Consider the following 26,486-nt stretch of genomic DNA (forward strand, 5'->3'; position numbering starts at 1 on the left):
GAAGGAGAGGATATATGATTACGGGAGGCTGTGTATTCAGTTCGGGTAGTTGTCGTTTCAGACACGAGGCACGTAGCGTATTATCATCGTTACGCGGCTCGAGGACCGAGGCCGTTCGTTGATACAACTTTGGTACACGGCCATCATAGCCTTACAACCCCGTCTTCCATCAGTTATACCAGCCGGCGTCCCATGGCAACTCATGAATAAGGCAAACTCCGGTGTTATGTCTCCATTTCGAAACGCCCTCTCGAAAGTTTTCGATGGTCTCTCTCTCTCTCTCTCTCTCTCTCTCTCTCTCTCTCTCTCTCTCTCTCTCTCTCTCTCTCTCTCTCTCTCTCTGTCTCTCTCTCCTCACTGCATACTCTTCTTCTCCCCCTCCCCCCTCCCCCGCATGTTGCCGCGGCGCATTACGCTCCTTTAACAATGGGCTATCAAAATGCATTGCCGTTCGGGATGGCCGCGAAGCATTGAGGGCTGAGGAATTTGTGAACACGTATCTACGAGCCGCACTTTTGCGCGCTGCGATATCCGGCTTTCGCGGATATTGCACTGTCAGCGTGTTTTCTGCACGACAGATGCATCGACGCGTTTTCGGATCAACTTTTGTGCTGATTGCGTTTAATTAAAATAAAAGTTATATTTGTGGCAAAAATTGTATAACTTGAAAATTGAATGGACAAAAGTGATTTGGATGGTAATAATATTTAATTTAATATTTCTTATTTTCTTATGCTTTTTACTAGACTTTCGACACAAGACTTTGTTGTGAATAATTCTTCTCTAATTCGAGAAAATTTTATAGTTATCATAAAAACTCGAGTGCATTGGAAACAAAGTTGAGCGCAATAATTTCCTGTAAAAATATTTGAGTTAACTGCTACTAACACTCTCTATTGTTTGGTGTCTTGAGCTGTTAGTTTCGATCGCCCCAAAGCTTCTATCACCCTCAAAAGCGAATACTGTCCACGAGTCTCGCGTCGCAGGCGCGCATCCCCTTATTTACACGCCCAACTTCCGTCTTTATCTCCTTGTTTACGTTTCAAAAAGTCCAAGCCCGGGCGGAAAGTGTGTGCCGGATCAGTCGGTCTTATTGCAGGGAGTTTGCTCGAGAGTACGGGGACGCGACGTGTTTATAGTTCTCGTGATTCATCGACACCTATTGCGAGCGAATAGTGCCTAGGGTAGGTGCAATGGATTCGTGTTGGATTTGTGTTTCTGTTGTTCTCCGCGTTATTTCGATGATGCGACGAGGGTTTTATGAGAGCGCAAGGATCTTTGGATGGAGCACGATACAATCGACACGTGTAAATTCATAGTTGCAGCGATAGATTAAAATCGTAGTTGACAATTGGTTAGAGAGGCATTATACATCTTATTTACAGCGAATTCTTCACATTCCTGCATCTATCTCAAAGTTTTATATTTTTCTCCGGAACTATCGACAGTTTGGTTTATCATCTCGATTGTTATAATTGGGTTAGAAAAATGACGAAGCTCGGAAGTAGCAGTAAGCACTAAAAGAACAGACTGTATCGGATTAAAATTCTCAATTAACAGAAGAGCGTATTCGTGTTCTTTTAATAAAAGAAAATCCGCTCATAAGCAAAAATATTTTAATATTTTCTCTGGGCGATAATACGCACACGGAGGAGTGAACGTTCAATCCTTTCGTTTTTTAACAAAGTGATTTATGCTTACATTTTACCTTCCCGTTAATCAAGCGAGAATATCGTAATTTATCTTTTCCGTTAACGAAGCGACACATTAATCGTTATCTCGGCATGATTATTAGCGCGACCATGCGACCATGCCGTCGCCAATTATCTTAATACTAGTTATCCGTAACGGCACTACTTTAATCTAATACGCGAAATTGCCGGACGAGGGTGAGAAAGCGAGAAGAAGGCGGTATTACAAGAGAGAGAGAGAGAGCACGCACGCGCGCGTACACCATTCACCGCGACTCGAAAAGCAAAACTATTTCGCAAGGTGGGTTTCCTCAGGTGGGTACGAGCGCGGCGCGACGTACTCTCACGGATAATTTCAATGCAAAACAGCGCGGTGCTTTCTTGCTGAGCGCTTCGCAGTCGAGTAGAAGCGAGCACCCGAGCTCTCTGTTTTGTCTGTATTTAACTGAATGGCCTCGTTATGCATATCAGGTACCGACGTCGACGACGACGACAACGACGACGTGGCTCGTCGGCGCTCCTAAACACGCTCCTCAATTAGAAACCTTACGGATGGGGTCTCCTTGATAAATCTCTATCCTACTGGCACTAATCGTACAGATATATGGGCAGGGAGGCGAACGCACCGTGATGGATTGGTCGACGTTCGCCATCTGACGTTTCTATCTCTGACACCGCGCATCGCTCGCGATGCGTTAAAAGCCGGCTCTCTTCGTAGAATGGCTTTTGTAATTAACGCGGAAACTCCTCCGCTCCTTCGTGCGCCGGGTGCTGTTATTAAATTATCGTACCGGGGAGGATACACTTGACCAAACTAAGTAGGCGTTAGTCACTCCGTATCGTCACGAATCTCGATAATGGACGATGCCGATCTATGCTAATGACGGCCCCCGAAAAACGCCTCGCCTTCCGTTCGCAATGCGCGTCCGCCGCTCGCGTCGTCCCCGTGGTCTTATTGTACTCCGGCCGGGAGCCGTTCACGGATTTTATACAGAAATTTATCGCACCGCGTTCCGTAAAATTAAGAGACTCCGTTCTCGAGACTCCGCGCGGCTCGGATCGTATAATGACGACGACGGTCGGCGGGTAATAGCGGCCGACGCGGTCGGACCGAAAATCGGTCGACCAAATCGTTCGATGCAATATCTGCGCTCGTGATCGAATAGACGCTCGGGATAAAAAAAATGATTCGTGCCGCGCGCAAGTCGTTTGCATGAAAACTTCGTGTCGAGAGAGTTCCCGTAGTATTTACGAGCGCAAATGCATGGTTTGCTATCCGACCGAACGAGATCGACTTGTTATCCCTATCGTCAGGTAATTAACGTGCCGCTGTTGCGCAAACGGATTCATTTGCGGGATACATTCGCTTTCCCGAAGTCCCCTTCGCGTGCGCGGTTGCAGCGGGCGCCCGCGGTATGCAAATCGCTCGATCTCGTTTCTGATCGCGCGCGATGCGAAGAAGTCATCCGTCAAATTTCTTCGGCTCGTTCATCGATCGGGCGTATTTGGTGGTCGATCGATACGTATCGCGCACGGCTCGTTCCCGGAAGTAATTAAGTATCCGACGAAATCACTATGTTGCAGGATGGCTCAAAGCAATTCCAAAAGCACCCTCGGGGCAAGCATAATTCGAACTCACGTTTGAGTGGTACAAAGTGGCCATATTCGGCCACTTTTTCCTAACGCGCGGCTTCGTGAAACCGGTTTTCACATTAATCATTATCGTATCTGCCTCCAATAACGAATGTAACTCGCCCGGTGTCAGCAGGAGCTTTGGAGTAAGTGGTAAATAAATTGCCCCTGACTGCATTAATTTTAATGTCAATTAGATCGTTCCGCTCATAATGACTTACACTGCAATTTCCGCGCACTGTTCGGTAACATTGTTGCCGTTCGTTGCTCGGCAGGAATAATTTTGCAGTTCGTTCGTCCGTTCACTCGCCCGCCCGATCGATTTAGCGAAAATTGCCAATCGCAATTAAAACCACCGCGATATTTAACTCTCTGATGCACTTTGCAGATCAAATTGATTCTGTATACATTTCGTACAATTTTATTATTACACGTATAACTTTGGAAGATACTAGAAAATTTTATTTTATTTTATAGTCCATCTGATTATGTTGCGTCGAATACAGATATTCAAGCTATTATTTTTAAATTATTTCATGCATAAATGATTCGTAAGTATATAATTCAGTTAAAGAAAAGTATTATAATAAATTTTGATGATCAGAAGTGGAATTTTTTATTTATTGAATAAATCAACATTTACAAATTTAAAATTTTTCGTATAATTTTTTATACATACATTTAAAATCAAATTATAATTTTCATTTTTGTATTTTTTAACTAATATTAGTTATCTGTACTATTTTATTTCCTAAAGAGAGAATAATATAAAGACAACAAAAAGCTACGCATATACGTATATTTTTTTCCAGTCAACCAACATAAAAGTTAAATATTATATGTACAAAAAAATTTGCGAAGCTCTTAAATATTTTTTCTGTTGACATGTTTCCTATGAAGTAAATGAAAAAATTTGAAATTTAAAATGATTTTCAAAGAGAAGCGAATGTAACATACGTACGAGAGATTGATACTAAAAGAATGCATCTCAACGATGTCAAACATCAGCAGACATGTAAAACTCGTATTTGCCGTGGGTTTGGCGATCGCGTTTGCTCGCGCGTGATTTATTTTACGACTGACACGATTCGCGGGCGGACCAATAAAAGCGATGGCAAACGAGCGAGCGACGCGTGCTCAGTTACAACAGGCGATATTTATTTTCTTTCCGTGGAACGTCACGCCAATCTGTCCCAATTTAAACGAGTTTCGTCGGACGGCCGTCGCGGTTAATACGTAACGCGAAGTGGCACCCGGCGAGCAAGCACGCATTCCTCTCTAAAGTGAGGTCAATTCCGCGGTCAGTCGCCACGACTATATGGGCTCGTTGGCCTCTCGTTGTCCGACGACCAAGTTTATTGACAGCGAAAAAAGAATCGGGGTAAGCCGTTGCCCGCTCATCAACACTAATAACGTTTTGTATTATAAATATGAGTATAACGTCGCGCGTCGCGCTGGCAAAGATTCGCATGATATATTTTTAAAGACCGGTTTTTTATATAAACCTGACTTTTTCAGCGAGTGCATGAAATAACGATGAGTCATGACGATAATTATATAAGGCGACGACGGTAAAGAAATTACTTAAAGAGACGAGATTATCTGGCTTAGCTGATGAAAATTTCACGATTCCGACCCATATTTTTCATCGCGCGAAAATCGGTTTTACCTCGCGCGCGTTGTGCGAGATATGTTGGATGAAGGATCGTTTAATTAAACCTGTCGTGAATTTGTGAGATTACGGTGCGCACGCGGGAACGCGCTCGCGCGAACTCGATCAACGAGATCTGTATAAGCCTGTACGTATTAAGCCGCGGTATTAAGGCGAAGATTCGCAGGGGGTTAGCGCATATTGTTCTCGGGGTTGAGGAGTTAGTCTCTCTAGTATCGGTATCCGGTGTACCGTGAATTATTGCGCGAGACTTGACTGCGCCGAGACCTCCAAAACTATGTCGGTACTTTGTGGTAATAGCGGGGGCCGGAGGTGCCGATAACTGACCTACTATCTTTACTTCGCAATCAGCGTGCCCGCACGGAGCATAGGTGCGATATCTCGCCGTGTGTACCTGACGCGATCTAATACAGCGTGAGTTTTATCGTTACGTATTTCGAGCACGTATGCCGGACAACACATCGAAAGATACACTCGGCAAACTTTGGAAATAGGATTGGGAAAGACTTGGAAAAAAATTGTATCGACTTACAGGTCTCGATGTATAGGAATAGTAATAGCGTAATCAATAACAATAATAGAATTCTCTCACAGACCTCATTCTGAGAATTGTAATATTCATCAAATAGTGTATAATAATAAATTAGATAGCAAATAATGCGATTTCAGAACAGCATCGTGACGAGATTATACAAAAATTGTATTAATATGTATTTAATAATGAATTTCGTATTAATAATGAATGATTTGATCTTTTATTAAAAAACAGTTCTAAGATTTGCTTTGTTTTAGCAATATTTTATTTCACGACGCTTGCAAATATTGATTAGCAATGAAAACAAGCAATACTGTGATAATATTTTGATCGATCTCGCAATAAGCAGACAGCTGTGAATGAATACTTCATATTCATTAGTGTCACCGCTCTATTTTAAGAGCCAATTTCGGCTTGACTGAGTTAATTTACACATAGACATACACATGCCAGGGAAAACGTATATACACCGTATGTACACCGGGACGCTAAACTACTCCGGCAGTTACAGAGAGAGAGAGAGAGAGAACGGCCGGTCGGCGCGCCGGTGTCAATAACCGTCCCGCGAACTTCATCGGCAACTTGTGTGTATCGAACTCCGAAATCGAAATGCGAATTATCCGAGGTGGACGCGTCGGGCCGCTCGGCACCGGTCCCTCTGCTATTGGCGTATCGCGTATACCTGTTCTAACTTTATTGCGCGCCGCTTAATTGGATGTAAAGCGAGTTGGTAAAGTTCGATGGTTACGAACGACTACCAGCTGTACATAATATCGCGCCAATGGAGTCTCCGGGCTTCTCCGGGCTCTTTGGGAGAAAAATGTTCAACTTTCTATTTTGTGCGCGCAGTCAATCGGTATTTTCCCGAGTTTCCCGTCACTTGGGCGGAGGAAAAATTTCCCCGCACACCGAAATTTCGGAATTGACTGTAAATTCCGGACGCCGTCGTAATTCGAAGTCGTATACATTGTTGCGCGCCTGAGTTGAGGGCAAACCCGAGGGGGCACCGGCAACGGGCGCCCCATCGGCGTTCGGTATAGCCTAAGTTATTGCGCGGGACTTAATTGGATGCAAAAGGAGTTACAAACTTCGGTAGGGGCTACGGGCCCGTCTCCCGAACACGATCTCGCGGCTCCCAGATCAGCCGTCTTCACTCCCGCTCGTTCTCTCGTTTCCTCTCTCGCGTTCCGTCGGCCCTTTCTCTCCCACTAATCTTCCGACCGCAGTATCGCGTAACAAACAACGCTAGTGTACGCACACACGTTGCGCGGAATCAGCGTGTGTGATAGTGTGCGCGCGGGAAGCGCGTAATGAAAGAAGAGAGAAGGAGAGAGAAGAGAAGATGAGAGAAAGGTAGATCTGAAGGATGACAGAGACGATGAGAATGGTTGATCTGGCGGTTCGCGAAGGACAGAGAGAGAGAGAGAGAGAGAGAGAGAGAGACGAAGCCTCGGTGAGAAGGCAAGCGTTGGAGAAGGAAGGAACCGTGCGCGTGTAGCTGGTAACCCGCCTCTGTCCACTTATTAGCCGCTTAATGGGCCGCGATGTACGGACTACGGATGTGTGCTGTCTTTCTGCGGGGCCATCAAAAGAGGCGGGCGCGTCCCGTTTATTTAGCAAACACGCCAAACCGCAAACTCCATTTCTTCGGGCGGTTTAAAGGGCTCGAAAAAAATGGGGAGGAAAAAGAGAGGTGAAGGCCGAGGGAAGGAGCGGAATTGAAGAGCGCTGAGGGACTCCGCGGTTCGCGGTTCACTGGTAGCCCGAGAAAGTACGACAGAGCCGAAAGGGAGTAAGGTGGGAGGGCTCAATTACCACGGGTGGACGGAAATCGATAGACTTTGCCAGTTAACGGGACGTAATTAAAAGTGCGCGAAAATTTGTGGCCGCGCGCTTTCTTCTCGCCGCGACCTCACCATTATCATTGATCTTTATTTCGCGGGCCCGCGTGCATCGGTCCACTGGCTGCATCGAGCCGATATACGAGTGGATTAACGGTAAAACGCTCTTCCCGGACTCTGTTTCGGCGGGTCATATAATTATCCGCGGTTTTTTGTACGGCTTACAGCGTTATTTAGAGCATGCGGAATTTGAATATTTTATTCGCGTCGTGGGTGCGCTTTTTTTCCCCAACACACTTCCGTATTCACACATATGCGTTTTAATTAAATATAATTCTATAGCGTTAGTAATCTCGCCGTGCATCAATTAATAGAACGGTTTCGCGTTAGAAAATAGACTTGTAAAGCTTTTCTCTTTCTCTGGATTATTTTATTAGTATGCGTTGCTACGAAAATAATTTTAATCTATTAACGGTTTATTCGTTACAATTAAAAAATTCGATTATTTTTGAGTTATAATAATCAATATGGAGGTCTCTAATTCTCCCATTACGTAGAATAAAAATGTAACATCGATAAATTTTCAAGAGTGAAAAAAGACTAAAAGATTTCTGTGAGAAACCGTTGAAGTCGAAACATGCGGTGTAGAATGCAATGAATATATCAGCATTTTTTTCTCAACTTAATATTTATGACTGTATTTCGAATGCAGCCGTCGCCGAAGCTAAAAGGGCCAGAGGAGGTATTACTTTTCAAAGCAAATGCTTAAAATTGTAGCAACTTTCACACTTCATCACGTCGAAGCAAGCTGCTGTTTCGCCGTATTAGTTCTTTATCTGGAAATTTTCAATTTCGATCGCTTATATAAGATCCTTTCAGTGGGTCTCTTCGGCGGTGTCATTCATTTCCATCTTATGTAAGAGAGACCGTCCAATTCAGAGAGCTGCGTTACAAAGACCCGTTCGTTGATCTCGGCCCGACAACGTACGCGGCCAACACGATATTAATTTCTTCATCGTCCCGACTATCTATCACACGCCTTCCACGTGTCTCGACGGAGACAATTCGAGATATGCGCGTAGCGGGACGTATTCCGTGGTTGCTACGCGGCAGTGTCGCGCTAGAATTCGAAACAAATCCGGGGGCGGCGCGGTAACGTAACGCGTCGTCGATTTCGACTCGTCAAGCTACGGAGATCCGCGGGCGTTATCGGCAGACATCGCCCGATCCGATCCGAAGGAGGCAAAATAAATAACGAAATAACGCGGGAGAGAGACCCGCGAAAGAATCTCACCTACGCGAGGGGTGGAGGCGGCTTCGTGGCAGCTGTCGATCGAGCAACGCTCAACCTCCGACCCTCGCGCTGCGCTGCTCTTCCTTTTCCTCCGTCGTAGGTCGTCGATGAAGCATCCAGGCGCAGTCGATAAGGATCTTCGAGCGAGCGAGCGAGCGAGGAGCGAGGAGCGAGACTCTCGGCCGGCCGGTGTGTAATTCGGGCTGCTTGGTCTTCTTCTTTCTCTTTTGCTACCTCCTCCTTCTCTTCCGCCTCTTCTTTCATCTCTGCTTCGTGGTGCGCGATTCGCGTACTGGCGCAATGTAATCCCGAACATTGAGGGAGAGTCGATGGATCGTGAAGTGCGCCTCGTTCATTAAAAGTTACAGAAGCGGAGGTAATTAGGTTGAAAAGAATGATGACGCGCTCGCGCGCACTCGATTAAATTCTTGCATTTTAATCGCGTACGCTCTTGATCGGAGATTCCGATAGAGACTCGCGCGAATTTGACGCCGTTAAAATCAACTCGATTTCGACGTAGATTTTTTCGTCACGAATCAATGTTACAATTCACATGAAGATATCAAACAGGGTGACGCATCCTCGCGAATTTGCGATTTTAAGAAACCAACAGCACCGACCAGCGGCAGGACTGTTTCGGAGGATGGCAGAGTAGGTGGCCGCGGGTGTGCAGTGCACGATGCAGCCGAGATGTTGTAGCGCGGGCGGCAGGGCGGTGCGGGGGCTGCACGCCCCGGCATTCGGTTAGGTTAAATTTACTGACACGCTTCCACAGGCCGCACTGGCAGCCCCGAGGCCGTCTCTCTCGCCGTCTTCTTCCTCCCCCTCCGTTCATCCTCTCCCGCGCGTCCTCCACCTTCTCTTCTCATCGTGGCTTTATGATTACCTCCGCCAGGTCCGCGTCCGTCCGTCCGTCCGTCCAACCCTTCACCGTGGAATCTCGGCTGGCATCTAGTTAACCGGGAACGACGCCGACACAGTCCCTTCTGCACGAACTTCGGACTTCCCGCTGCGAGCGGGAGAGCCCGCCGCAAACACCATCTCCGCGCCGGGGCCTTGGACAACCGTGTTCCCTCTCTCGTTCTTTCCAGCTCGCGAGAGCGCGAGATAGCTCGCGCCTCCTTTCTTTCAGCGCGCGCGCGCGCCGGATCGATTATGGCTCGCTCGCCTCCTTAGCCGCGTAACTCCTTCTCCGTCTCCCTTTTCCCTTCTTTCTCTCGTCATTTCCTCCGTTTCTTCTCCGCTTTTTTTTTTCCTTTCTCTCTCCTTATAACATCGTTTGCATCCGTTCGTGAATTTACGAGACCGTTTCCTTAATCCGCGAAGAAACTTGGAGCGGATCGATTCTAGCTTCGATGGAGAATCGAGATATCGGCCTTGGAAGTTATTTATTTTCGCGGGTACTTCTCCGAAAATGCAATATGGAAAGCGGGTCCCGGCTGCTTATATAAAATCTTCGCAAAAACACACCTCGTTTCGCCGGCATCAATTTCGTGTCCAATTTACATTTCGTTGCTTACCGACGCGTCACTCCTCCTTACCGCATTAGCCGGCCCGGACGCTGCAGAATATATTTTCGTCTCGCATTATGTCACCGTCGGCCGCGCGCCGCGCGATACTTCCGGAAATGGAGAAGCTTTCGCCGTTCCGTAAAAGTTATGAAACTCAAATTACGGATGCCTTTGTGCAATTTTCTGGACTCTCGCGGGCGGCGCGCGTACACCAGGCTCTCTGTCTCTACGTAAGTAAAGCGGACTACCCGCTGAGAGAGCGGGTACCATCCTGGATCCTTGGGCGAGATAGCTCGCGCCTCTTTTCAACATCCACCGGATTGATTATGGCTCCGCGCGTCCGTGTGCCTGAGAAATGTTGCCTTGCCTTACTCTCTTCCCACCGCGACCGACCGACCGCTTGCTCGCTCGCTCGCTCGCTCGCTCTCTCGCTCTCTCGTTTCTTTCGTTCGACCGAGGCCGGCTCCGGACAGGATCAGGACGATCCTCTTATCTCTTCTATCGACCGGCCGGACATTCGAATTTGTTTTCGTGAGCCGGAATGTCCGCAGAGAGAGGCGTTCCCGCCGCTGTCGACTCTAGCCGGCTGGCTCTTTTTTTAATAAGCCGTAAATAAACGACGTGTCGATCATGCCGGAATAGCGGGGAGAGAGGAAGGGACATAGTACGCCGTCACTCTCCCGAGATACTGCGAGGTGCGATTTTTCAGCTGGCCCAGATACGTTGTTTACTCGTCCCTCGAGCAACGTAAAATATGATACCGTTTCTGCGTTTTACCGGTTATCTGACGGTGTAAGTTCGCCTACCCTCCTTGAGTAACGTAGATAGAGCTGTATACGGGGTGTCCATTTTCTATCGCGTCAGCTGTCAATGACAGGTATTCTAACAAATCCGTGGCTAACTCCTCTCAGCAAGAATTTGATATAAGTTATTGTATCTTTTTCCATTTTTAAGAGAGAGAGAGAGTTTTCCACATGTGATTTATTATATAAATTTTGAAGATTACATCATAATTTGAATCAAAGTTTAATGGATAGATATAGCTCTTCAAAAAAATTAATACATATATTTCTGCCTATTTACAATTATAAATATATTATATGTAATAGTGATTGTTAAACCAGATAAAATTTAAACCTGAAATAACAGTGTAGAATATTTGTGAGAACAACGTAATTAAGCTTAAAATACAAACAAAAATACTTTAACGCGCCATACATTTACTGTTTGTAAAATATAAAAATTGTACTTTTCTAACTGATATAATTTCAGCAAGTTTTTTTTTTAAATTTTATAAATAAGCTTTGTGCTAAAATTATTTCCATTTTTCAAAGATTTTATCATTTACAAACGTTGCAATGTTGCTACAATGCCTGTGGCGACACCCTGTGTATATCTCCGCGTGAAATTGTTCGAGCCGCTTTTCAGCATCCAGCTGATCGATTATGGTCGCTCGACGGTTCTGAGAGATGCTCGCTTATACCTTATCTGCGAGTGCTACGTCTATTCGGTGAATCTGGGCGCGCGAACGTGAGCGCCGAGCGATGCGAAACCTTCGCGGAAACCCCCGTTGACAATACCATCTACTTGCGCGCAGTGTGAATGCGCGGTACGACGTGGTGTTAAATTATTTATGATTATCTCCGACCGTAAATAAACCTGCTTTCCATTCCACAGTGTATTCGCCTGCTAAGCGATTCGGCCGTTTACTTTATATGTGCACTTTTAAAATTACAGCGTCTCCGAAGGAGACGCTTCGAAATTCAAGACAAATTGCAAATGATGTATTTTGTTTTCTTTGTTGCAGAATACTAATTGAGCTATTAACATGGGAGATAGAGAGGATGCCGGTATGAGGGTAAGTTCTAACCTGTCCTTTATGCACAATAGCGTTGTGTAAAAGGAAAAGCTCATGTTAATTAGTTGCTGTGTACATACTGACTTTAAATACGCTGTCCGTATAATGGACGAATAAACAATTTTGTTTTTCGTTTCGATAAAAAGAGGATCTAAGCGCCGCTTTTAATTATTCTTCTGTGAATTGAAATAAATAAATAAATAAATAAATTTATCTTCGGAAATACCGCGGAAGAATATTTCTTTTATCCGCAACAGTACAATTACTGATATGTAGATTGAAAATTCGTTAGAATAAAAGAGATTAAAAAGATTTTGTAATAAGCTTAATCTCCATTTGTGTTAAAATATAACATATGAAATTAAAAGAGGAATCCACAATCAATGGAAGCATTTATATCTATTGCAGCGTCAATATATTTGATGTAATCCGATATAATGTTATATGAAAATCCGACCACCGAATTCTCCGATTTGCAACATCAATAACACACGCAGTTACTGCATATCAGAGCTGCATGAGAGGCATTTGAGCTTTAGTCTTGGTGCATCAAAGACCGCGCGAGGATCACGCGTAGCGGTGGAAAATTACGTCTGGCCCGTGCAGCCGGTTGCTTAAGTTGGAGTTTAATTAATGCGCGAGCAAAAACACGCGGCACTACCTCGGCGGCTCGCGAACGCTCTGTGTGTGTGTGTGTGTGTGTGTGTGTGTGTGTGTGTGTGTGTGTGTGTGTGTGTGTGTGTGTGTGTGTGTGTACGCGCGCGCGCGAGAGAGCTCACAAGATTCTCATTGCACGATATTTCTCTCGCGACGTAAGAGCATAAATATCGTCGTGAAGAGAGGGATGTTTGTGACCCGACGACCGTTGGCGCGCGGAGAGGTGTCGTTTTTATTAAAATAAAAGAAAACAGGAAGGGTGGAGTAAAGGGGGTCAGGGGGGAAAAATGCGGATTTATCAGGAGCGTGAGATAGGCGGAAAATGCGGAGAGGGGCACCGTCTCGAGAATGCATCGCGCCGTCGCTGCGCCGCCGCCGACGTGCTCTCCACTTTGCATAATACCGCTCTGGTCGTTAACTCGATGACATTCGAACAAAATGCCGCCGTTTCGCCTTACGACAGAGCGTCGCGTCGAGGGACAATTCTTCCTTATACGCTCTTACCCCCCCCCTCCCTCCTTCCCCCCCCCCCCCTCTCTCCCTCCTCCACGGCTCTTTCTCTCTCGCCGTATTATTTCTCTCGCCCTTTCTATTGTCTCGGCTCGCACTCGAGCATATTTAAGCAGCGCAGTTACGCGAAACGAATTGCATTGCTCTAACGCAATGGTAAACATCGACGGTAAATTCGCCCCGTCTCGCGGATAGGAGATAATAACAGCTATATCTCCCGCCAGATATTCGTCTAATCTCCGCCGGCGACGTGGTCGCGATCCGATCGCGTGATTCGAGCCGAAGGCTGCCAATTTGCACCTTCGCGATAAATTGATGGCTTTGACATAAAAACGGGTGTAGATGTTATGCGTTTGGGAAATATTCTTTTTCGTTGATAAAGACCATGTGCCAAGACTAATAGCAATGCGAAAGATTGCAGATGCCGCTTATGCGAATACTTAGAAGATGAAACACAAATATGCAGAGTGTTTTATCTGTGGTTTTCCTCAATAAACTTTTGAGTTATAGCATTCTTTGTGTCACCTTTTCAATTTTATTCATTTGTATAATATAATTTACAAAAATAAATAAATAATTAAAAAAAATAAATTCATGAAACAATAAATACGAGAAAATTAAAAGGAAATATTGGAAATTTCTCGTAAATATCATTAGCACAATTTATTATTGGCTAATATTCACTAAATAATTGTTAAAAACCGCGCTTTGACAATCACATCACACGTTTGCAATTTGTAGTTTTACAAATAAATAATAAAACAAAATTAGTCGCTATTTTATTAGTGAAAAATTTAAAATTTTACGCAAATTGTATATAATTTGTTATTTTCAGTATGGTAAATTTAAAAAAATATTGAATGCATGAATCTATAGGTAGAAAAAACTTATAAAAATACAAGTTATATAAAGTTGTATTTAGAAACGGATATTCTAAAGGTTTAAAAATTTTGCGAGTATAATACTCAATATATGCGTATAAATATATTTTTCGTTTATTTTTATTAATAAATTTAATTGTTTATTATTTCTGTGAAAGTGTTGTGAATTGTCAAAGTATGCAAATTTGCAGTTTGCTGACCCAATGAAAATTATGGTTATTGATACAGTTGCTTATACAGCAATTGATATACTCGTTTGTATGGCGCACGTTTTATCGAATGGTTCTCTTCTTTCGTCGGATATCGTAAAATTCGAAGGTTTTTCAAATATGACATACTTTTCAGAAAGTATAACAGTGCTTAAAGTGGTTGAAAAATATGAGCATATTGTATCTTCTCTCACTGCAATTCCATTATAATTCACAATTTATAATTACTCGAACAATCTCTTGCTATTGCTCAATTTAGAAGTCATAGTTTAAATTGTGGTAGAATTTCAGTGTTATATTCTCTTTTACTCTAATGAATAACACACTTGACCTAAAACGGTTAAGCTATTTTGTTCGTTAACAAAAATTATGATGTTTTGATATCAAAAATAAGAGAGAGCCGGGTATTCAAGTTAAAATCTCTATTAAATCTCTATTAAAGGATTTCGAAGTAACAAGTACAATGATGCACTGTGATTACGGTACAAAACATGCTATTATTATTATTATTTATTATTTAAGTGTGTACATAATTGTAATAATACACACGTATACATAATGATGTTAACAAAATGATAACACGAGCTTTTCTTTCAATTTTTTAAATTATAGTTCTGGTTCTCAAAACATTATGTTTACTTCTTCAAAGATAACAATAATTATGATAAACAACAATTTTGTACTATTTGAAAATATCGTGGAAAATTGAGCTATTTTAATCTTTGTCCGAACAATCAATCGTTTAATTAATCTATCTACTCGGATCAGTTTTTGCGGTCTGAAATAGATTTTGATTCCATCATGTTTACTCGTGCAAACGCACACTTACAAACTTACGCGGTAATCGCGATTACGACCGCAAAAGATTCCTATAGGACATCGAACAAATGCACGCATACGCTGAATCCGCCAGGTGTTACGTATTCAATTTTATTTGTGATTACAAGTGAACGCTGTCGTATCCCGCGGTCGCCGCGCAATTAGTTGGATTTCAATTCGCGTCGCCGTGATGCCGGATCGCGGAACTACCGGTATACCTGTCAACGCATTTCGTATTCGGCCGCAGTTTGACCGATATCGCTGAACAATTACAAATGTAACGTGATTGACGCCGACCACCGCCAAGCGGCCGTCATATTGGCCTTGTGGTTCCGATTATAGTCGAAACCTACGTAGCCCATGCAAATTAACGACTTCTAATCTAACTAATTATCAATCGCATTTACATCGCCGCGGGTGGCCCTAAAATTGACACTGCCGACAGGACGTACTAGTTGCGGTTGGTTAAACAAACCCGCGAGATCGTTTTATGGGGTAGATATACGCGGCCGGTATGCAGCGTGTGTTCCTTAACCATCGGCATTCCGATGGGATATAAAATGTCCCCTATCGCGAGCGTTCACGTTGCTTTCCACACAACCGAGATTACATAGAGATTTTATTATGGGAAAGCGATAAGATTCGCGGGCACATCCAAAGGATATTTTAGTTTGTACAAGTTTCCTTAAAAGATCAAGTTAAAATAAGCTACATACGTTTAAGTTGAAAGTAAGCTTCTTATCAAGCATTTTAAAATGTAACTTTTTTAGATTTCGGGAATTAATTTAAAATAATATAATTTTTGGAGCGGAGAGATGATGAAAAAAGTTGTTAAAACAATATTGCACAATTGATCAGAAATATCTAGGACAATTTTCACAGACGTAACATTACAGCAATCAAGGATATAGCGACGAAATTCTCGCATGATTTCATCGGATTAGGAGAGTTTCGATGTGCTGTCAGTTATTCGACAGGACATATTGTCTTTCTCTAGTCATGTGTGCGCAAGATTGGAGTGCTGTTTATCGATGCGAGCGGCATCGGTTTCGTCAATTACGAATCTACCGAGATTGTCCCCAGCCGACATGCGCGAGCCGTCGTGTCGTTACATTAACCTGAGGTAGTAATTACATTCGCAATGAACAAGCGAGCGGTATAGATGCAACGGCTTCTAACCTGATTACCGATGATTAATCCGGTTACGTAGGCGAGCAAAATTGGCCGAATTACTATTAATGATCTTGGGAGCGCGATCGATGAAACTTGCTTGAAAGTTGATGCGGGACACACAGCTCGGTCAGCTTTGCAGCCACGCCGATTATTACCGATTAAACGTTTCCTTTCCGGCCGATGCGATCAAAATCGCAGAATAGCTTTCGACTTTATTTGCATCATCCAGCAATTACGAGAGGAATCGAGGGAGCTGCAGCTCGAATTGGCTTCGCGCAACGCAAACTGATCGTCGTATTGACCCCGTGACTTGATTACATTTCAAACGGCCGTGCGTGACGATAATGGGCTCTAATCCGCTTAATTATTAGTTACGTTCAAACCGCTATAAATGTACTCGCCTGTGCGATTCTGCGTGTAGCTATCGCCCGTTATGCGTCTACACCGGATTGATACCGTTTAATGGGGCACATTATTGCAACTTGATCCGCATGTGACGCGCCGCGCGCGCGCGCGCTACGTAATCCGGTGTAAACTCGAATGCATAAGTATATAGTATTTCTGTAAATATCTCCCCTCTTAATTAAGGAGCGGACTGATGCATATTAATACGCGGCTTAACCTTCCCGCGCTGTGGATAACTTGGTCGCTGTCGCGTTTGCATCGCACCCGGCGAAACATACCTCGCGATCTGGAGATAAGAATCCATGTTGCCGTAGGAATCCATTTACGCATTATCCCGGTACTACCAATTACCGAACCGTGCCGCGATCGCCATTATTACCGACGGTCCTCCTCCCCGAAAGAACAAAGTCCTCGGCGTCGAGGCATCCGCGCGACTAATTAGGGTACCTGTTCTGCCCAGGAATAATCGATTCGGCAGCTTTGTCCCCGTGGCATCTGCGATTAATTTTCGCTCTCCGCTTCGGCTCCTCCTGCGACGCCCTCCCTCATTTCAATAAGAGGGAAGAAACGAGCGGAGGACCGGCGCGCGGTCGAGCGCGACCGGGAATTCATAATGCCGGGCGCGTCGTATATTTCGCGTTTCGACGACGCGATTCCACCGCTGGCGTCGCGCGCGCGAGGAAAATCGCGGGCGTGCCGCGCGAATTAGCGAACGTCCGCGCTTGAATTCCCCGTGGCGGATGGCGCGATGCATACGTAATGCGCTTCACGGTAGGATGCATGCGTCTAGATTTCTATCCTGGAAACGAGGCTCTCATCCTGCGCGGCACGTCCCGGTGCTTCTCTTCGCGTCCTGTCCCCTCGGAGCCCTTTGGCGCGCTCTCCTCGCGCACGAGACTCTTTTTCCACGCCGAAACTGCCGTTGCACACAGATCTTTTCTCACCAGAAGACTGTCTGCGCTCGCATCCGGTCTCTATTGGATCCCTCGGATTACGGAGAGAAATTCTCTCTCTTACGGCAATCAGTACGCGCCGTTCTTGCGAACCTCGCGCCGCGTCCTATTGAACTTTTGCTTTACGTTCCACCTGTTTTTTGACCTTCTCTCTCGGTGCGACGCGCGCGTGCGTTTATCAACCGTCTGTAAGTGTCGACGTCGCTTTGCAGAGACGAGATCTTTAAGTTTTCAAAGGCTATACTGCTGCGACTTTTCGCATTCCTGTGAGAATTTGCGTAGAAAGGTATTTCACACAAATCCCTCTTTTATCTTACAAGCTTCTATATGTTTTATTAATTTAATACTTTGGGATGGAAGCAACCAATGCTACATGAATTCGAAAGCGGAAAGAAGAAAATATTGAAGAGAAGAATGATAGCTTGCGACAGCTTGTTACGAATCTTTTTACTTTTTTTTCGATTGAAAAATAATGTTCAGTGCTGTACATATGTGTCTGCATATGTTGGTGTGTTATGATGCATACATTATTTTTATATACAAGTCCATTTTTATTTTATTAACCTTATATACTATTCCATTTGATTGCAAATGTACTAACTGAGAGAATTTAGATCAAAATTAATCATGAGAATTATAGCCATTAGAGATGCACAATACATTAAATTTTCGTGCATGAATAATGATGCTAAATTATAGAGACTCAAATTTTAGAGATTTTTAGTATATAAAAGTTGAAAATTCAAAGATATACGATGTACTTCAAAATATAAAATAGTCTCCATGTAACAAATTCTGTTTGCGATAATTAATTATATTGCGTTTCAAAATGGACATAAGTTTAATTTGCAAAACTTAGATAAAATTAATACGATCGCATTTACATTCAATGAAATTAATAATATTACGTTTCCATGCTATTTATCCATATCAATTTAATATTTAATAAAATTAACAAATTATGCATTTCAAAATCTAGCCCAGCTTTGAAAATAACTATTTCCATTATAACAATTACGCAATATTAATATCCGATATTAGAGTCGAAACCTGTTTGGAATCTCGATGTATAGCGCGTGTGATAGCGTTTTGATCAGCGGCTGTGCAAATTTACAGGCTTAAGGCTGAAGATCCCCAACCGTGCGTAGGGACAAACGAATCAATCGTTATCTTGGTCTGTATGGCAAAAACGAATTTTTCGGAAGGTTTCAGCGCATACACGCCACTCGTAACGGGGATCAATCCGCGGCACCGATCCGAGCAGATTCGCGGCTCGCGTTTTAATCACTTAAGCCGTTCGGCGCACGTGCCCGTCGAACGGATCAGCAGCTGCAACTGAATCGAATCGCTCGCATGCGTGCGCGCATCACACATCGCGTATGATGAGCGCCGACGTAGGAAACGTGCGGCTAATGCTCGTTTAATGCATCGCTATCGACACGGCGTATCCGATAACCGAGGGATCGCAGATTTCACGTTATTTTAACACGGGAGGAGGGGCCGCGAGTTTTCCCTCGCACGAGAGAGTCACGCGTCGCATATTTACCCGTTGAATGTGTCATTAACGATCGAGTCGCGCGGTCCGAATGCGAAAATAGACACGTTGGCCGTATCCGAATTAATGTTTCTGCGGAAATATATTCAACTTCCTGCTTTGTAGGGCGCACCTAACCCGTTTAATGATCATTTTCGTGAGCAAAATTAGATACACGAACCGTGCCCGCGTTTGCTCGTAGAATTTGCGGTGCTATTACGTTCGAGTATACTACTGGTCGAGCTTGCGAATCATCTCGGGGCGATGCAGCAGTGCGGATTATGGGCGCGATATAGAGTGTCCATTACGCTGCAGTTCTGTGATACACGTCGTTTTTAAAGTATCGTTATTTATTTTATAGAAAAATGGAATGTGTTGATCCATCCCACGTGTATTCCGCATGTGGAACAATATTAAATTTTTTAATGTTTACCCGTCAATATTTCGGTATGTTTTCAATAATCTGTTGGAATAATATCATCAAATCTAAATAGTCGTTTTCACAAAGTAAAAATCGACATCGTGAAAAATCATATGTAAATTCGTATTACGGGAATTCTCTGTGCAACGCTGCAGAGCGATGTCAATATTTGCGTACGAATTTTTATGCGGTATACTCACGCGCGATTTGTGTGCGAGCCCGCCGCGCCACTTCTGCATTGCATCGAGATATCGCGAATCATCGCGTATTCCGGAATTCGCTGCATAGCGAGCGTCCATATGCAGCGCGCGTGTACGCGCACGGTCGCGGTAGTAAAGAAGAGGCCGTGCCAAGAAGCAGATTTAATTTCGATTCCCATTACGTTCCTGTGTTTATTTTACAACCGTGCGATATACGCGACACGGTATCGGCCGTCACATTCGTAATTGCGCATTTATAAATAATGCACACGGCGTCGCGGAAGCGTATAGACGCGCGTTGCAACGTGAGAAATTTCCATAGAAGTCGCAAACCTTTATCAAAAATACTCAACAAGATATTTAGTTACAATAAGTTGTGTTTTTGTTAAAAAAATACTTGATATTAGAATATGAAGAATATCTAATTCTATACTATATAAAATATATAACAATAATTAATATCTTATAAAATATATAATTTTTGGATCTGTGAAATTAGCACGACATTCTATTATAATATAAAAAAAACAATTACAGTTCCAGTAGCACTTTTCATAGTTCTACATTTTCTTATAAAAATAAAAAAAAGTTTCACAACTTTTATACCAAAAAACCAAAAATGAAAAAATGTGCTAACTTCGCGAATCTAGCACGACATTTCCTCCCCTAAAGTACACTCCCCTAAAGTACTAAGACGACGATAAATATTTTTGGCAACAGTTCCCGTCAGTACTACTTGAGTTCTACCATTGTGTGTAATTTGAAAACAAAATTCCAACAATTACCAATTTTTAAAACACTTTGAGTATTAAACACAGTACGACACTTGGAGAAAAAGTGTCGTGCTGAATCTTTGACGTAGTTCTAGCGACAGTTCTCGCTAGTTCCAGCAGAGTTCTATGCTCTACAATCATTTTCAAACAGAGTTCCGGCGGTTGCATATTTTTAAACAATTTTTAAATCTCTATAGCCGGCACGACACTTGGAGAAAAAGTGTCGTGCTGAACATTTACCGCAGTTCTAGCGACAGTTCTCGTTAGTTCTAGCAGAGTTCTGTGCTCTACAATCATTTTCAAACAGAGTTCCGGCGATTTCATATTTTTAAACAATTTTTTTATCTCTGTAGCCAGCGCGACACTTGGAGAAAAAGTGTCGTGCTTGATGCAATTAATTTATAAGTATTTTTAACTCTGTTTAAAAATGATTGTAGAGCATAGAACTCTGCTAGAACTAGCGAGAACTGTCGCTAGAACTGCCGTAAATGTTCAGCACGACACTTTTCCTCCAAGTGTCGTGCTGTGTTTAATATTCAAAGTGTGTAAAAATTGGAAATTGTTGGAATTTTGTTTTCAAATTACACATAATGGTAGAACTCGAGTAGTACTGACGGGAACTGTTGCCAAAAATGGTAATATTTATCGCCGTCTTGTACTTTAGCGGCGGGGGGGGGGAGGGGGAGGGGGAGAAGCTGTCGTGCTAGATTCGCAAAGTTAACACGACATTTTTTCATTTTTGGTATAAAAATTACGGAACTTTTTTTTATTTTTATAAGGAACTGTAAAACTATGAAAAGTGCTACTGGAACTGTAATTCTTTTTTTTTTTATATTAATAGAATGTCGTGCTAATTTGACAAATCCGTAATTTTTTGTATAATATAATTTTGAAATTATTTGTAATACAAAAAGGGTTTTTGAAAAAATTTTGGAATTTTTTTAAGGAATTTCTCGAATATAATCATCTATTTACGATCATAAATAGAATTTTTTAGCGCAAAGTTGATATTAATGTTCCTTCTCCTCTCCTATGTAAAAATAATCAACGTTACAAAGATTATTCTTGTTTTTTTATTATCGCCAGTAGTGTCGATATCGTTAGATATTCTCGGCCAGTATCTTTTTGGTAGGAGCATTGATTGACATCGAATGAGTAAAAGTATCGGCATCCTATCAAGTTTAAACATTCTTTCGCGCGAAGATAGCGATGACGAAACGGCGAGCCGAAGCCGTGTCAAGTACGTACTTGAAACCGACGGACGGGCCGCGAATACTTTCGTCGCTGGTGGCACGTGAAAAGCACCGTTGTTCCGGCAACCGCCGCCGGGGTAATAAACCGCGTATATAGGCGAAATTCATGACGGCGAGGGGAAAACGTCTTCACCACTCTCTGGCACAAAACTCCGACTGCGCTGTTGGTGTCGGTCCGTGTAAAGTCTTCGATATCCGGTCCTGGACTGGTTTGATGTTCTCGCATAAACCCGACCACGGTCGTACCGGCTCCGGTATACGGCAGACGCGGGATAGACGCGCGGGGGAGGGAGAAAACCGGAAGACATCGATCTCTTTTCTACGGCCGTGCCTCGAAAAAGGAAGAAAACTTTGCGTTGTATCCTCCGCCGACTCGCTTGGTTTCCCCTGAATAATCTAACCATTCGTAAATTTGAAAATGACTGGAGACGTACGGCGATTTCCGGACTGCGTCACGATGTAGTTTTCGAGGAACCCACAAAAATGAAAAAAAAAAAAACGGTGAGATCGAGTCGAGTATGCACTTGAAATGGACGAGTGTGAAAGAACGGCACTCTTTCTTTAGAAAATCATGCTGACGTCAGTAATGAATGTTGATTCACGCGCGAATTGTCGACGATTATTGACCCTTCGTTGTTTTACAGACGTGAAGATTTCACTTTTGTAGAGCGCGTAATTTGCTCCTTTACCGAGACAACAATTTATCTGAAAAATAGCAGCACTCGGCGCAGATGAATCAGATTCTGATATTAGCTCCGCAAAGCGCCAAGAGGTTGCTAATTTAATTACGAGTAAAAAGAGCCTTCGTCTGTTTCCGGCGTATGAAAAGCGTCTCGATATAGCCGGTGAAATCAGACACAGTCGACGCGAAGTGAAAAGAGCTAGAGTCGAGAGAGGCGAAATGGGCTAATTGAATTAAAAACTATACGTACCGCTTGCTATAATCTCGTCTATTACTCAAGGAATTTAATTTCTGACGCATGATATCGGCGGCTTTGTTATTTTTTATTAATGAAACTTTTATAGCTATGACTAATGAGCTATTAATTATATTATTGTGCGTACTTTTGGAATTACTGTTTGAGTTGAATTATATTAGTTGGCTACCTGAAAGTTAATGTGCAATAGAAGGTAATGTGCTCAAGCTAAAACGCTGTGTAAAGATATTAATAATTCTTTTTAAATGTAAATTTAAGATAGCATATTTGTATAAGTGTCTCAGACCAACCGTATCACTTATTAATAGCAGATTCCTTTTGCCTCCATTTAGAGATAAAAATCTTTATGCCAAAATGTCGAGACTACAGTAATTTTTCAATGCAAAGTATTTAAAATTGACCAATACGATTGTTCAAAAATTCACGTGCTCAGGCACGTCGCATATTGATTCTTATATTCTTATCATATGAGAAACTTTAGAAATCTGTTATTAACATATAATGGTTAGTTTAAAACACACTATATATACATTTTTCCAATATACATTATCTGTGTTATTGTCATTGATTTATTATGCAGATACTCTTGATTATCGCAAATCGCAATCAGATATTGTAAAATTTTTTGCTTTAATAATTCAAACAAGTTCGATATTTGTGATATTTGAGACCGAATGAGTTATAAAAAGTATCATATAAAATTCAACTTTTTATAATATGAAGACTTTTTATGTATTTATCTTGGTGTGATATCTTCGGAACGTTTTTTAAATCCTAATTTTATAAATAATTTTGTATTTGTCAAGATATTTTTTTATATAAGATTAGAAAGTTGATTGAAATAATTGAGTTGTTTATATATGCGATCAATACAAAAACAGATATGAAAAAACAAAAACAGCAGAATAAATAATAATAATAAGAGCCACTAAAATATATAGAATAAAATACGCACATTCAACATATAAATATTTGATCGGAGAACATTAAATATTATATTTATTTTTTATTACAATATTTTTATGGTTTTATTATTTTAACAATGATATAAAGTAGTATTATCTCTGAAAGCAGATATGGTAAAGTCAGGAGAAACTTTCAGGCTCAAAAAGTAAAAAAGAAAGAAACGGAAACAGTTGAAGAGTTAAGCGTCGCCGTGTTTCGCCGACACGCCGCTGCCGTCGCGCGTTTAATTGAAAAACCGCGCGCTTCACTAATTACAGATAGTGTTCACTCGATCGTAACACACTCGGGGGTGGTCGCATTACGGGTTCCCCGCGGAAGAAACACGGAAGACGCGGCGATGGGACGAGAAAAACAGCGGATGACCAGGAAAACCGGTCGCGGTCGGCGCGGAGAGAAAGAAACGGAGGAGGAGCAGGAGTGGGCGAGGGAGACTCGAAACGAGGTAAAAATTGATTCGGCAGGTGAAACCTCCGGCTCTGCTCTCTGTTGATTTAAGCAACGTACCGGCTGCCTCGTGCTCTATAATCATGGCGAGCAGTCCGTTATTACTCCGCCGCCAGTGCCTATCTCCTCTCGGGTCCTTCTCGACTCGCCTTCTCTTCTCTCCTCTTCCTCACCCCCTCCTCATCCCCCAGCTCCGCTGTTCGCCTTATTGTTTTCTCTTTCTCTTTCGTCCTTCTACCCTCGTTTATCCCTCACGCGCACTCTGCCTCATCGCTTCTTCCATCCCGCTTTTCTGCGTCTCTCTGTTCGTCGTACGAGCGCGGCGGACCAACTCCACCTTCCTCCTTTCCTCGTCGGTCCACCCCGACAGTCCCGACGCCGTGGTAACGAGGATAACGAGGATCGTCTCTAAGACCGCAAATAATAAATGCTTTTCTGCGCTCCGTAATGCCGTAAAATTTCTCCCAACGCAACGCCGATTTTACCGCGCGCGCACGGCTTTCCCAGAGGATTGTAAGCCGAGCATCCGAGAAAATTGGCGCGTTACTCGCGTTTTTCAGTCGCGACGACTCGCCGCGCTGCGAGAAACCGCGAGGCCCGTTACTGATCGTTGGAATTCCGGGCGCGAGGAGTTCGATCAGGTAGAAATCGTAACAAAAATTAATAAGAAGTTTCGCTACAGAGCTGCAGTGAAAGCTAATTGACGAAGCGTCGGCAATAAAAAAATTGTACGCGTTAGAATATCGCGTTTACAAAATATTGACGTTAAATTTAATATTAGTGACTATCGATGTGCATATATATTCGAAAAAAATGTGTGCAGAATCAACATAAGCTTCAATTATAAAATGAGTGACCATCGAGACAGATGAGCTATTGGCATTCGAAATTTCTGTCCAAAATGGTGCAAAGCGGCGCATTAGATCCCGTTAGACCCCGCAAATTCATCCCTCTTATCGCCGTTCTCTCCCCCATCCTGTCCTCGATCTCGTAATTTCGCTCCTCTCGAAAATCTCTCAGATTCGGATCCAATTCGAGCGGCTTTGGTGCGACTCACCGGATATAGGTGAATGGAATTTCCGGAATGGGTATTTTGAACCCGCGCTGTTTACGGCGAGATAAAAGCGACGTCGTTGCGTGTATACGAAACCATCCATACGCCCATTTACATTATCCCGCGACAGAAATACGCTGCACGAGGACCAAATATCGCTCGTATCTCCGGCCGTTGCGCGTACATACGCTTTTTTGTTTACATGTAACCTTTTACAACGTCTAGCGCCTCCTTCTAGCTGTCAGCCCGTTACGTCGGCGTCATTTTTCCTCTGCGACCCTCTGTCGTACGGTATGTTTATTCAAATGAGAGACTTGTAATTCGGCAATTCACCGCCCGGTTCACTGCGCGCATATGTAGTCGCATGACATCTCGTGTTATGCGCTCAGGAATTTCATCCTAGAACTCGACCCCTTTTACCTATCAACATCCATTCCGCCGAGGCTGAGGAATCGTAAAGAAGTTATGACAGTTTTTCTGAAAATTTGCTGAATATCTAAATATTTGGAGATAAAATATATGTATATTATTTTAGAAATTTTTTCATAGATTTAAAATATTACGTTGCAAAGAAAGAAAATGCAGATTTAATTGTTTTAGAGATTAAATTTTTGACAAACTTTTATTAATTTTTTATATAAAAATTGGTAGGAAATATTATTTTATGTTGATAATGACCTTGTGTAAATCAAATTACAGAGCTGCAAATGAGTGAAACGAAATGAGAGAGAAAAATTTATTTTGTTGGAAAACGCAGTTTATTGACTGTTTAAAGCGGCATTAATGTGATAGAAATTTAAATTAAACAATTAGGCTCATTTTGACACTTTTATTAGAATGAGAAGTTTTCACCAATAATTATGCGCAGATTCATCCTCTGAAAATTTAATATTTAATTTTGCGATGCTCACAGTATTTTCAATTAGAAGTTTCCTACATATTTCTCTCCGCTCCTTGTTGTTGCCATCCGCGTCCAATCTTTCGCGCTGTACCTACGTGAATTTAGTGCCCCATTTTCTCATCGCAGATGTGAATTTTTCTTTAACGAAAAACTCTCGGACGTTCCCTGGCATCTAAATTTTTAATTTTACAGTCCCCAGTACGCGATCCTTCCCGCGGAATTGATTTTCTCGGCGCGAGAGAGCGCCGACAACGAGACGGCGGTGACTTCACCGGCTTCGCGAATAAATCGTGCGTTTTCGTTCGTTAGGTTCGTTTTCGGCTCGAAACGGATAAGCGCGTAGCGATTTATTCCGCGAGTA

At 42.9% G+C, this 26,486-nt stretch overlaps 1 protein-coding gene across 1 annotated transcript in view; it reads left to right on the top strand.

The window, feature by feature from the left end:
* Nucleotides 1-26,486, top strand: part of LOC105674045 (Linear Ubiquitin E3 ligase) — a 238,462-nt gene that overhangs the window by 37,474 nt on the left and 174,502 nt on the right. The window contains exon 4 of the mRNA XM_067354964.1: nt 11,984-12,034. The gene's annotated coding sequence lies outside the window, so the exon portion shown is untranslated. The remainder of the gene's footprint in view (nt 1-11,983; nt 12,035-26,486) is intronic.

Source organism: Linepithema humile, chromosome 5 (assembly GCF_040581485.1).
Source record: "Linepithema humile isolate Giens D197 chromosome 5, Lhum_UNIL_v1.0, whole genome shotgun sequence".
Lineage (NCBI taxonomy): Eukaryota > Metazoa > Arthropoda > Insecta > Hymenoptera > Formicidae > Linepithema > Linepithema humile.